The sequence below is a fragment of the Pseudorasbora parva genome, chromosome 2 (assembly GCF_024679245.1).
Source record: "Pseudorasbora parva isolate DD20220531a chromosome 2, ASM2467924v1, whole genome shotgun sequence".
In the NCBI taxonomy this organism is placed as follows: Eukaryota; Metazoa; Chordata; class Actinopteri; order Cypriniformes; family Gobionidae; genus Pseudorasbora; species Pseudorasbora parva.
Window position 1 is genome coordinate 55,448,241 of NC_090173.1, and position 14,611 is coordinate 55,462,851.

A 14,611-nucleotide genomic window follows, 5' to 3' on the forward strand; every position below is an offset into this window, starting at 1 on the left:
GTTTGTCTCAGTCTTACTGGGGTGACAGATTCATGACTAAGGGGGACATGATATGATACAGGACAGAGAGCTCTTTAGTCTACTGTAAGATTACGTGTGTGTGTGTGTGTGTGTGTGTGTGTGTGTGTGTGTGTGTGTGTGTGTGTGTGTGTGTGTGTGTGTGTGTGTGTGTGTGTGTGTGTGTGTGTGTGTGTGTGTGTGTGTGTGTGTGTGTGTGTGTGTGTGTGTGTGCGTGCGTGTGTGTGCGTGTCAAAGCAATGTGTCTGTCTGACTCAGCTTTCACTGGGTGATAATGTGCTTACAGTTAAAGGAAAAATCCAGGTTTTCTAATGAATGTCTAGGCTGGTGTAACAGATCTATGGCGTTCTGTCAGCTTCAAAGACAATAATATCAGCTTGTTCCTCAGTTTATAAAAATGTGCTCAAAGTAATGCACTTACTTTAAAGTCTGGGGGGAAAGACATTCTGGAAGATATAAAAGCACAGGTTCATATAACTATTAGCTGAAGTACAATCTAAAAAATGTGATTAGGTTGTTTTAAATGTTTGCTCAACTTGCTGCTCATTTTTATTTAACCCAACCATTGTTTAAAAAAATACTATGGCTGGCTTGAAATGAACCCAAAATAAAAAAATTAGACATTAATACAAGAGCAAACAAAAATAATCAAAAGGTTAACATTTATTAATAAACAATGTATTATTGTGTTTGATTATTATTCTTTAAACATATTAATGATGGTTATTTATTAAACATATCAATAAATGTTCATATCCAACATACTTTTTATTTTAAGTTAATTTTAAGCACACAAAAAAATAAGTCGTTTTTAAACAATAATTGGGTTAAATAAAACTACCCAGCATGTTGGGCAAACATTTAACCCAACGACTGGGTTAAAAACACCCAATTGCTGGGTTTGTCTATTTTCTATCCAAATTTTTGTTTTTTTAACCCCACATTTTTTAGAGTGTACCCGTCCCTTTTTGGTGTTTTTGCACCTCAGGAACTAGAAACGATTTAGGTTGTAGGAATGCCGTTTGGGAGACTAATTAACTCCAACTGCAGAGTATGGACTAGCCGAACCATACTATAGATAGGCCGAACACATGCCATATACGAAATATCAGCCCAAAGCAGTGTAAACACACAGTGTGTATACCTACACAAACTTTAAACTCAATGAACGTGTTTTGTCCATCGATAATGTGACACTGGATAGATAGACCATGTACTTCTCGACCGATTATGACATCCACCGTCCTCCAGCTGTTGATACTTTTGTTGAACTAGTGTTTAGGGTGGTGAGCTTCATGTTTGTTTCATGTAAACAGTGCTTCATGGATCTGTAGTTACGTCATGTTTCCGTCTGGTTAAACTATAACGATACCATAAGTCAGCAAAACTAACCAACATTACTTTTTTAGCTTGTCATTAAGTTGAAATAATGGATGTAACTGTAGACAAATAGGGTTGTGATTTCATCACATTAATCTCGTGTTAAAACATGAAATGTTTAAGTGTTGGTTTGTTTCTTTGTAGGGGTTTAATGATACACCTATGCCACGGTTTGGTTCAAGTCATGACAGGGCACCAGCAATAATAACACTAGATTCACTTTTAACTTAATAATAACAACAGCAATAATTTAAAGGGGGGGTGAAATGCTGTTTCATGCATACTGATCTTTTTACACTGTTAAAGACTTGGATTCCCATCCTAAACATAGACAAAGTTTCAAAAACTAATGTTGGACGTTTGATGGAGTATTTCTGTGTCAAAAATACTCCTTCCGGTTTCTCACAAGTTTCGGCGAGTTTTTTTCGAATATGGGTCTACTTGACGTTAATAGAGCGGAAGGTCCTTGTATGGGCTGTAAGGGCTCTTCTCCCGGTAGGGTGCGCGCGCGCATGACTAGAGCACGCTGTAAACAGTCTCTCAGGTGCAGATCCAGTCGTCTGTGAACACTTATGTGGCGCGCCGCGCTCCACTTTATTCCTATGGGTGACGTCGAGCGACTTCAACGCTTCAGCACAGCATTCCGGGAAGGCAGCGCCGCATTTGAACCGATTTGAACGCAGAAATGACGGGAAGCTTCAAAACATCGTTTCAGTTGCGTCTCAAAATGGATTTACACGCCACTGCTGTCAGGACTTTACCAAATCATACCAAAGAAGTGTGTTTTTGACGGAGCAGTCCCAGCGAAGCTTCGGTCCTGCTTTGGAAGCAGCCGGTGAGTTAACTTAAACTGCTTCAAATGTCTGTGCTTTTGGCTACGGACGCATGAGTAAACATCAGTAAACGACACGATCGCGTGCTTCGTCATTCAAATGCGCTAACTGTTAACGGTTACTCCATTGTTGTTCTATGTATAACGTTACAGTATTCTGACGTGCAAAACCGTTTTGCTTGCTACTTCTAAGGTCTAGTCCCATACAATAGTCCATAAACCGAATCATGTCCTCATACACTGCGAGTAAACACACAGAAATGTGGAGAGGCCATTAAATACAGTTACTTACATACCACAGAGACGGACGTCCTGATGTTGCCGTTTCTCCTGTTCAATTTATTTCTCCCTCAGATTTGATTGTGGATCATTATCTGTATTAGCTGAGATAGATGGGTTTCTCCACGCTTGAGGACGTCACCGCTTTGTGCGCTTGTCATTCTTTAGCTCCGCCCACACGATACGCCTCCAGGCGCTCGTTTTTTTCCGGAAAGACTCGGTACAGCCCATATTTCTTTTATAAATATGATAAAACTAAAGACTTTTCGGAGATAAGAAGGATGCAATACTACTCTATAGGTACTCAAGATTGACATGAGATTGACTGAAACTGAGTGTTTCACCCCCCCTTTAACTTTATACATTGGCTTCACGTTTTCTTTAGAGCAGTGCATACCTGACTGTAGACTAGTCAGAAATAATCTACTAATTTTACCATAATGTTTAAAAAAAGCACATTTATTTAATAAAAAATTATGACACACAATTAATGTCCCACTTATCCTACTTAACAAACACATAAATTGTATAATTATAACTAATACTGATTAACAAATAGGTCTATAAGTATTAATATTAAATAGCAGTTTTTGTTAATATTAAAGTCATACTATAGTTAATGCTATAGTCACCAAACTAATTTACAAATAAAAAAAATAACACAAAAGTGAAAATAAAGTGGCATTTTGTCGTTATGGAAACAACTGTTACCATGGTGAATACGTTACACAATACATCATGAACTCTTAATGAGAGATAAAAACTGCTTTTGATGATCAGAATGGACACCATACCTGCAGGCCTTCCCAGCTCCTCACACACATTTAGATAAGGGATTTATTGGTACTTTACTTGTATTTCATGAATTACAAATTGACATTGTAGCGTTGCATCTGCGTAGTTTCTCTTTTTAATATACTATATTTTTAAACTTTTAATATACGCCGTAATAACTAAAGAGTAACTAAAAAGTTTGCTCTACGAGCACAGTATAACGGCTGACAGGACAGGAAAGCAATTTTCTGAGGTGAAATAGATTTTTTTATTTTGTTACAAGCTACGAAAATGATGATGTTGCTGGGACTCCAAGGTACCATTTTGCCTTCCTGGCTAAATGGGGAAACTGCCTCTCTTTGTCCTTCCATCATGAAGCTTGAGCGATCGCCCAAGTCACGTGACATGTACTTGGAAGACAAAAGTTAGTGTATACTTAGTAAATAATATTATTATAATGATATTTAGTAAAAATACAGCTCTTATTAGTTGTTAAAAATTTACTAATTACGATTTAATCTAATATTTTTGTGGCCTAAGGTGAAGTGAGAGCTGGGCTGGGGCAGCAGGAGGCGGGGTGGGGCGCGATCGGTTCTCCATGAGAGTAACTTATCTCAGTTCAAACCGTGTTTGGTGTCGGTCGTCGAACATGGGGTAATAGTGGAACTGAGTAACCCAGAGCTGTACAATACATCTTCTTACTTTATAGAAGCAGGAATAAAAAGGATCTTGCTTGGAAGAAAGTTAGTGAGAGGGTTGAATAAACTGGTAGGTTGTAAAAAATGCTCTTTACTCAATCACATTGGGTGATTTCAGGGTGATTGGGACACTTTAAAAAAAATATATTATTATTACTTTTTGGCATTGAGATGACTTCAGGGTCCCCGCGGAGTCTTAAAAAGTCTTACATTTCAAAATCAAAATATAAGGCCTTAAAAAGTCTTACATTTGTGGAAGCATTGAGTTCTGGTCTTAAAGGGATCCCCTGGTGTTGAGACTTGTATGGCTTAATATAACATAAATGATGTCTCTTACTGAATTATGTGGTAGAAAACCCATGAAAGATCTACGTTATTTAAAAAATCGATTTTATATTTGGACCATGGGCGGCGCCATTTTGTTTGCGTTCTAGGTTGATGACGTAGAGTGGTTGAACTCCTCAATCAGCTGGCATTACCCGTAGCTATTTTTACCACAACGCAACTCGAAAATTGTTTCAGAGTTAAACAAAACCAATGAATTCCTTTGTAATTATACTTAAAACACACTCAAACATACATGTGCACACAAACTCACCTACACAAGTCACAGATCGGCGGGCGCGCACACGACAGGCTCTGTCTCAATCGAGATGTTGGGCTGCTCAGTCTCCACGACAGGGGCTGAATCTGAAATCGACCCTATACCCTTAAATATGGCATTATTTGAAGGGACGGACATTTGTAGTGTTGTCCGACACCATAGTGGACATGTTCGAGTGCAGTCATTCAGTCTCACGTTCCACCGCAATAACGAGTGTACAGCCGATTTACAAACAGCTGTCCGACTTCACGCACTCAAACATACATGTGCACACAAACTCTCTCTCTCACACAGACTTACACACACCCCAACAGATCGGCGCGAACACACACACACACACCCCAACAGATCGGCGCGAACACACACACACACCCCAACAGATCGGCGCGAACACACACACACACGCACGCACTGCGTGCGCGCATACATAACCCTCAATCTATTCCCGTGTTGATATCCTGTTCAACACATCCTGTTCCCTAGATAGACTGTTGGATTAACTAATGCCTAATGTGACCAGCAGAGGGAAATATCTAGGTAGGACGATGGGATAAAGTAACGTGAGGAAGAGAGGCAGGATGTTTTGGTGATGATGCGATTGAGACAGAGCAGTCTGTCAGAGGTGTGTGTGTGCGCGCCCGCCGATCTGTTTGTGACTTGTGTAGGTGAGTTTGTGTGCACATGTATGTTTGAGTGTGTTTTAAGTACAATTACAAAGCAATTCATTTGTTTTGTTTAACTCTGAAACAATTTTCGAGTTGCGTTGTGGTAAAAATAGCTACGGGTAACGCCAGCTGATTGAGGAGTTCAACCACTCTACGTCATCAACCTAGAACGCAAACAAAATGGCGCCGCCCATGGTCCAAATATAAAATCGATTTTTTAAATAACGTAGATCTTTCATGGGTTTTCTACCACATAATTCAGTAAGAGACATCATTTATGTTATATTAAGCCATACAAGTCTCAACACCATGGGATCCCTTTAAATAATGTTAAGCAGGTCTTAATTTTCCTACGTCCATGTAACGCTATCTCTAATGCTCATTGAAATGCTCCCGCAGCGCGTGTGTGTGTGTTTGTTCCAGGGTGTTGTAGTTCTTTCTTTTGCTAGTCCAACTATTGTTCGCTGTATTACAACTACAAATAAGGCCAGCATGTATCAACATGTATTATATTGCAGCCAATCAGCTTTCGTGTTTTTGGCACGAGTCTCTTTCTGATCGAACAGATTTTTATTCTTCAGCTGACGGTTCCTCTAGTTCTGCTATCGTGAACGCGAAGGTGAATCTTTCTCACCATCTTACATAATGACCAAATAACCATTGGGTGATTTCAGGGTGATTGGGACACTCCTTTTAATTATTATTATTACTTTTTGGCATTGAGATGACTTGGAAAAAGTATCCCGATCACCCTGAATTCACCCTACTGAGACTACAAGCTAGTTAAAACCAGCAAATTGAGCTCATTCGCCGTATTTTAAAACAATCCATGTCAGCCATTTCACAACGAGACGAGCCACCCAGCAGAAGCCCCTCTGAATTTGCGTCTGGTGTGTAGTGAATGTCACGCGCGAATGAAGCGAGTAAACCTAAAATCTTCAAGCGTCCAACTACGCGCGAATAGCGGGATTTGTTTGCTTCATTCATGTCTGGTGTGAACGCACCATTGGGGTGTAACGATATTCAAACCGAACCAAAAAAACGCGATACACCACCCAGGAGTATAGCACCAAATGTTGGGCCCTGGTCACAGCACCAAGGGGGGGGCCTAACAACTATGTAATTTTGATTATCAATATATATTTGTGACCCCCCTCCCCCCACCCACCCCCCACCCGTATCCACATATGATTTTGTCCTCATTGCTGTCACTTATAGAGCAAGCTCCTGATTGGTTAACGCATTCGTGCGATTCACGCCGCAGAATGTCTATTCACATCTTTGCATTGACTTAACATGTAAATCACTCCCGCTTATCGCCTCATTCGCATCGGGTGTGAATGCACCATAAGTGTTTTTACCATAAACATGTTTCCCTGTTTATATAGCATTGTAAATGAATCCACAGGCTGCGTTTAACTAACTGTTAAGGAGTGTTAAACACATTTTACAGCAGATTAATTGCCCTTAACCCATGGTCTCGTGAGGTTCGTCAGGTCTCTAGACATCAACACTCAATGAGCTCATTATATAGTGCTCACTCTGTTTTCTGCATAGTTACTGCTGCTCTTTCCCATCCTCAAGTCATAATTAACAAATATTCTGTGTAATTCAGGTCACATTCTCCGAGCTGCTTGCAGTCCTAAGTGCCTGTTGTAGTCAAGACAAGAATGAAGCTGAACATGGTTATAGAATATAGCCAAACAATACCAAGAAATAAATAAAATAACATGTGTTAATAAAAATGGCATGATGTGACACTGGATCAACATTAAATCAAAATGGACACTATTTTCTTTCCTGATAAATATCCCCCTTCTCATTGTGTCTGTTTTTCTAGAGAAAACAAAATCTTTTTGTCATCTAGTTTGTCCACCTCCACATTCTCCGCCTCTGAAACAACTTCTGGAACTACAGACACACAGTTCGCATATTATGAGCTGTTGCTTACAGGCACAATGGCACTGTGTTTCATGAGGTCAGACGTACTTTCCAAACAACATCTCATGACCTTTGTACTCCGTAACAAATGCAGTGAGTTATAACACGCTCTGGAAAACATGCCCAGGCCATTTCACCCGAAGAATCCACTGTAAACATATTTTAGGAGCATTTTCCCAACTACATTTGTCCTAAAACTTCTCCTTAGTACCACAACTCAACTCACTTTCATTATTACTACAGCATTTATAATAAAAAAAAATGTGGCTTAAAAAACGTAGGTTCCTGGTCCAGACATCACAGCTGTACATACACTAATCAGACATAACATTATGACCACCTTCCTAATATTGTGTTGGTCCTCATTTTGCTGCCAAAACAGCCCTAACTCGTTGAGGCATGGACTCCACTAGACCCCTGAAGGTGTGCTGTGGTATCTGGTACCAAGATGTTAGCAGCAGATCATTTGTGAGGTGGGGCCTCCATGGATCAGACTTGTTTGTTCAGACAGCCCACAGCTGCTCGATTGGATCTGGGAGATCTGGGGAATTTGGAGGCCAAGTCAACACCTCAAACTTGTTGTTGTGCTCCTCAAAACATTCCCGAACCCTTTGTGCTTTGTGGCAGGATGCATTATCCTTCTGAAAAGCCACAGCCACCAGGGAATACCGTTTCCAAAATGGTAAATGGTCTGCAACAATGCTTATGCAATTGTTGCAACAATGTTTCCCTAATTAAGTGATGCACACACACCCGGCCAGCCATGTGATGTAAAAGAAAACGTGATTCATCAGACCAGGCCACCTTCTTTCATTACTCCGTGGTCCAGTTCTGATGCTTACATTCCCACATTCCCACCTTTCTATCAGACCCAGCATTAACTTCTTGAGCAATTTGAGCTACAGTAGCTCATCTGTTTCATCGGACCACACTAGGGGTATCGGAATTAATCGTTTCTAATTAATCGAACCATCTTAAAATGCTTTGAACAATCATACTACAAAACTAAATGTGATCTGGTGATTTAAATTATGTTTGCGCTTTCACTTTTGTCTGACTATCACCAGACCAGGCTCACTTTAAGATTGAACATTGTTCTGGGGAGTCTGCTCTGTATTTTCTTCTGCACAACAGGCATGTTTAACTGGCAGTATTCGAATAACTGTATGCAATTGGATAGTCCTTCAACCAATCAGATCATAAGAGGCGTGATCAACAGGCAACGACCCATTGCTTCTCTATCTGTCATCGTGTTAAACCCACCAATAGCACGCCAGGTGGGTAAGCCGCTCTGATTGGTTCCCGCAAAAGTGTAACAGAAGCAGTAGAAATTAATATACAGATTTTCAGACTGGCAAAATCAAATCACCGGCAGATCAGGTTGAGTTTACCCAGTCTATTTTTACTTAAGAGTGTGCTACTTTATGTTTTTTTTTTTTAATCTTTTTTGTTTGATACATTCAAGAAGCGTGTTTTCTTTGAGCAGGTCAAATTAAAGGTTTAGTTCATATAACCGAAAAATTGTAAAATTGCCAAAATTGTATACATGAGGATGCAGTGAACCGTCAATGCATCATGATATCGAATTGAACCAAAATCGAGGACATGATAATCGTAATCGAACCGAAACGTGAGACCAGTGTAGGTTCACACCTCTAGACCACGTCTTCCTACAGCAATAATGATCCAATCATAGACACTTAAGCATTTGCCTATTTAAATCCAAACAGTAACTGTTTTTTTAATGGCCGATCAGTATACACATCACAATAAACATTACAAAGAGATAGGGCAGTTTATCACAGATATACACAGTTAGTGTGCAGCTTTGTGTGTGACGTGTACTGTCATGTGTGTGAGTGCTGTATCGTGGTGTATTAGTTCCGGCTCAGCAGTCTTACAGCCTGAGGGAAGAAGCTGTACTTTACATGCCTGGAGGTTTTACTTTTGAGTTATTTTTTTATTCAAATTACTTAAGAGTGTGTGTGTGTGCGTGCGTGCGTGCGTGCGTGCGCAACCAATGCAACAAATACTACAATTATGTATACATACGGTTTAAATTATATATCATTGTTTAGTCACATATTTGTCCGAAAAATAGTCACAATGCAAAATTCTGAGACTTAAAATATGCCTGTGTCATTATTAGGGGTGTCCATGGTTAACCGATTGACCGATTAACCGTTAAAAATTGCGTAACCGAGTGAAACATTTTGCTCGGTTAAGTGGTGTCAATGACGTGCTTTGAATTTAGTTGTAATATATGTTTGCACCCCTAGAGACCGCAAGAGCACTGCCAGACATTTGTAATATCCACAAGAAGTCATGACCAGCTTTCTAAGCGGGCAAAGAAAGCGTGGGAGCACTTTAAAAATGAGAGTGACGGGGCAAAATGCAAGTATTGCAATGCAGTGCTTACCACATTTTTCAGGCTATAAGTTGCTCCGGAGTATGAGTCGCATCAGTCAAAATATGCGTCATGAAGAGGAAAATAACAAACATCGCACTGGACTATAAGTCGCATTAGGGCAGAAGCAGAGAGCGAGCCGCGCGCGCTGTGCATAACGGAGCAGAAGAAAGAAAGTTTTAAGTGAGAAACTTGTGAATGACTAGAGAAAAGCAGACGTTACTTTAACTGTAATGAAGAAAACAAAAAAGCTAATCGCGGACTGAAAGCAAGATGGCCAGAGCTGAAGGGACGAGTCCACAGATGCTTGAACTCTCTGCCGGGAGAGGCTCAGCAGCCGCGCGAGTCAAACGCTGTCTGTGTGAATCATTCTCGGCTGCATATTTTACTAATGCCCTAATCATGCAGGCGCCCTCACCTCGCGGCCACTTGCATTGCTCGTGAACTGGAGCGCATCTCATCCTAATTTAACGAAACTCAGCGTACGCCTCGCAGACATGAAATAGATCTAAAGAAACTTGAAATGTCTTTTAACAATTTAAAACGAAAAGAAATAGGCTACTCTCTGATTATGTAATCCATGATGTGCATTTCTCTCTATAGGCGCGTTCACTACGGAGATGGTGGTCGTCAAATTAATAAGCTAAAAATAACCCTGACGCACACTATGGTTAACCGAGTATTAACCGCTAAGGGCCTCGGTTAACGGTTAATGAAAAACTTGAAAACGTGCAGCCCTAGTCATTATTATTTAAAATATAATTTCCGGACAACAAATATGTGACTCTGGAGCCCAAAACCAGTCATGTGTCTCACGGGTATATTTGTGGCAATAGCCAACAATACATTGTGTGGGTCAGAATTTGTAATTTTTCTTTTATGCCAAAAATCATTAGGATGTTAAGATCATGTTCCATGAAGATATTTTGTACATTTCCTACCGTAAATATATCAGAAATGTATTATTAGAATTATGCGTTGCTAAAGGACTTCATTTGGACAACATTAAAGGAGATTTTCTCAATATTTCGATTTTTTTTTTTTTTTTTTTACCCTTTAGAATCCAGATTTTCATCCAAATATTGTCCTATCGAAGCAAACCACACATCAATGGAAAGCTTATTTATTCGCCTTTAAGAATAAGATTGTATAAATTTCACTTTCAAAAAAATGTACCCTTATGATTGGTTTTGTGACTGGTCCAGGGTCACAAATGAGTCTTGATAGTAGAAAAGCTGTGAGGTTTTGGTTTTATAGACTGAACTCATTTGCCTTTGCACAGGTACATTTAGCCAAGCTGTCCACTAGGGTCTGTAGATTTGACTATATTTTGTAGTGAAGCCACATGAGCAGGTGATGTCCTCAAACATGCAAATGCTAATGGTTTTGACTAGCATACAGTTTTGGTTTGGGTTTTTTTGGTGCTTATGATGGGTGTATATACAGCCACTTTATCAGGTACACTTGCTAGTATTGGGTTGAACCCCCTTTTGTTTTCAGAACTTCTTTAATTCTTCATGGTTCAGATTCAACAATGTGCTGAAAACATTCATGATTTTGCTTCGCATCACACCATTCCATCTCATACCAAAGCTGCTCTATTGGACTGAGATCTGGTGACTGTGGTGGAGGCCATTTGAGTTTTAGTGAACTCATCGTCATGTTCAAGAAACCAGTTTGAGATGATTTGAGCTTTGTGACATGGCATGTTATCCTGCTGGAAGCATCCATCAGAAGATCCACTGTGGTCATAAAGGATGTTCAGCAACAATACACAGGTAGAATTCTGTCTGTATAAGTAAAGTATACTTAAGTGCAATTTTAAGTATATTTCAATATATTACTCTAATATAACACTTGAATATACTTATTTTTTTGTAAGGGTAGTCATGTGACACATATTGAACTGATAGATATTCATGTTTATAACACTATTGTGGCTGTTATGTGCTATTCCCGGTCACGCTGTTGCTAAATATATGTTTCTTTGCTCTCTTCACATCACAGTCCTGCAAAGATGACAGAAAATGTCCTCGCATTTGCTGTCCTGCGGCAAAACACGAGATCAGTTGCGTTAGACCAAACATTTTGAAGCGAATGCATTTATCTTTATCTGCATCTATTTTGTGCAATCTGGCTTATTTACAAAGTTAGAGTTTATTCTCATGCTAAACATGGCCAACATTTCAAAAAATGAGTTGGACAAATGACAGAGTATTTCTCTGCCGAATACACTCATTCAGGATTCAAACAAGTTTCAGAAAGTTTTTTTAGAGTATGGCCCCCTGTATAACATCATGAAGGGCGGAATTCTTTGTATGGGCACTTCTCGCGGATGAGCCCTCGCGCACACACACACACACACATACACACACACACACACACACACACATACATCAACCAGAGCAAGAGCTGCCCATTGAAGAGCTTCGTTCAGTTACGTGAGCCGTCGGCTGTCTTTTATAAATATGATAAAACTCTTTGGAGATATGAAGGATGCAATACTATTCTATAGATACTCAAGATTAACATGAGACTGGCAGAAACTGTGTGTATATGGACCCTTTAATGCCTGTTATTGTTGCCTTTTTGGCAATTCTTCAATGAACTGGCATCAACAAGGCATTCTTGCCCACAGAACTGCCCTCACTGTATATTTTCTCTTTTTCAGACCATTCTCTGCAAACCCTAGAGATGGTTGTGTGTGAAAATTTCAGTAGATCAGAAATACTGAAGTTTCTGAAATACAGCCCAGCTGGCACCAACAACCATGCCGCGTTCAAAGTCATTTAAATAACCTCTTGCCCTTTCTGATGCTCGGTTTGAACTTCAGCAGATGGTCTTGATCATGTCTACATGCTTAAAGGTATTGAGTTGCTTCCATGTGATTGGCTGATTAGATATTTGCGTTATGGAGCAGTGGTGTACCTAATAAAGTGGCCGGTGAGTGAGTTTTAGTGCTTAGTATGTGTGTGTATATTTCTGGCAATGTGCAGCAGAGCAGGTGCATTTTATTACGTAATGTCCGAGCTAAAGTGGGCTGAGACCAAAGCGCTGGTTGCACCTGCATCTTTTTATCTCAGTTTCTGTTCTGCCCAGATTAGTCATCTGATTATGTTCACACTTCAAATCCACTTACATGTTTCTTTAGTTCCCTGCATTATGGGTTTGTCTGCTTTAGTCATATTTTGTGTGATTTCATAGCAGCAATGTGTTCTAGTTTTTTTTTATCCTGCGGGTGTTGACATCCTTTACAGTCACATCTGCTCTCGGTCTCTGAAACCTCTGACCTCTGAATGGGGAGGAGCCTCTACTGATTGAAACACTTTTTTTCTAAGCAGCAACTTCTTCCTTAGAGGAGAGTTACATATTGATTTCAGATTGGTATTGAAATAGCTTCTAATTTCTTAGATGTTATATTCTGTGCGGTTACCTTTTGAAGACAAAACAAATATTAAATGAAAGGTAGAAGCTTTTGGAATTAAGAAAAATGTAAAAATTACCAAATGGTAATAATAAAGTACCTCTAGACGTCACTTTTTTTTTTTTTACAAACTAGGAACTTTTTAATGAGAAACCTTTGCAGTCAATACACAGACATGAAAGGCATGGGAATTTTATCATCATGAAATTATATATTGAGGTATAATTTTGTAATTTTGATGTTGAAGAAGGATTCTGAAAATAATTGTATTTATTTATATAGTTTAGACATTTCTGAGCACCATTTGCCAATATAAACGCAGGATATAACAGGGAGATTCAGCTATGGTAGCAGTTTATTTTTCCAAACCCACATGATTGCTTTGTGTTGGAACTATGGAAGCCTGTTTCCGCCACAAAATAAAAAAGAGTAATTGCGACTTTTTTCTCAGAAATCTGCCTTTTTTTCTCAAAATTGCGAGTTATAAAGTCACAATTCTGACTGAGAAAAAAAAGTCCGAATTGTGACTTTATATCACACAATAGTAAGTTTATATCGCAGAATTATGATTTTAAAACACAATTGTAAGGGGCAAAAAACAAAATTCTGAGATAAAAAGTCACAATTACTCTATTTTAATTTTTTTTATTTAGTGGTGGAAACAGGCTTCCATAAGTAACATACCTAAAAGTGGAAAAGGGTATGGGGATTACCATCCCCACCCACAGTAACGCTCAAATTGGTGTTAATTTTGTTAACAAAAACTATGGCAAAATAAAATTTTATTTACAACCCTATTTTTCCCTGACTAAGAGAAGAAAACAACGCTAACTTCATTAAACACTAACTCTGACTATAATTATCAGCATGTATTGTTGATTAAAAGACTTGACCATAGTATATAGTTTAAATAATAAAAACTTAAAGGCATATTTTGTTAACTTATAAAAGCCCATGCCAATGCGTCGCCTGTCAATGATATATATTCACGTTACCCCTGATTTCCAAGAAACTCCAAGGAGGAGGCTTTAATATATGATGTGTTTTATTAGACTGTTTGGATACGTTTATCGACAGAAACAAATCATTGTTAATCATTTGCTTTGCCATATTTTAAAATGGCTTGCATTGAGCAACACAAGTCATCCAGCTTTTATTAATATTAGAATCTAATATAATGCATTTAAAAGAAACAAAAGTAACACTTTTTTAGGCTTTGAAAGAAGCCTTTTTCTCATAATGTAGAGACTGTTCATTTATATTATAATATTATACATCAGGAAACTAGATTGATAGATAAGTAAAATAAGCCATGCTTGTGAGTCTTGATTGTGCTGTGAAAGTGCAATAATTCTGATGAAATGTGAAAAGAAATTTCTGGAATGACAACAATCATGATCAAGATTACAAAATAAAGGAGCGTTATGTCAGCTTTGATTGTGAAATGCCATTGGCTCTTGTGTGTCCTGTGACCGATTGCATCATTGTTCCTTACATAATGGCACTGTATGGCTTCAGAAGACTTAGAGTGCAACACGAGTTTCTAATACTATTATACTCTTTTTTTGGTCACTTTTTGCAATTAATAC

General features: G+C 38.9%; 1 protein-coding gene across 3 annotated transcripts in view; it reads left to right on the top strand.

Moving 5' to 3' along the window:
- The window catches only part of tex2 (testis expressed 2), an 82,464-nt gene that overhangs the window by 11,551 nt on the left and 56,302 nt on the right, over window positions 1-14,611 (top strand). The gene's annotated exons all lie outside the window — the stretch shown is intronic.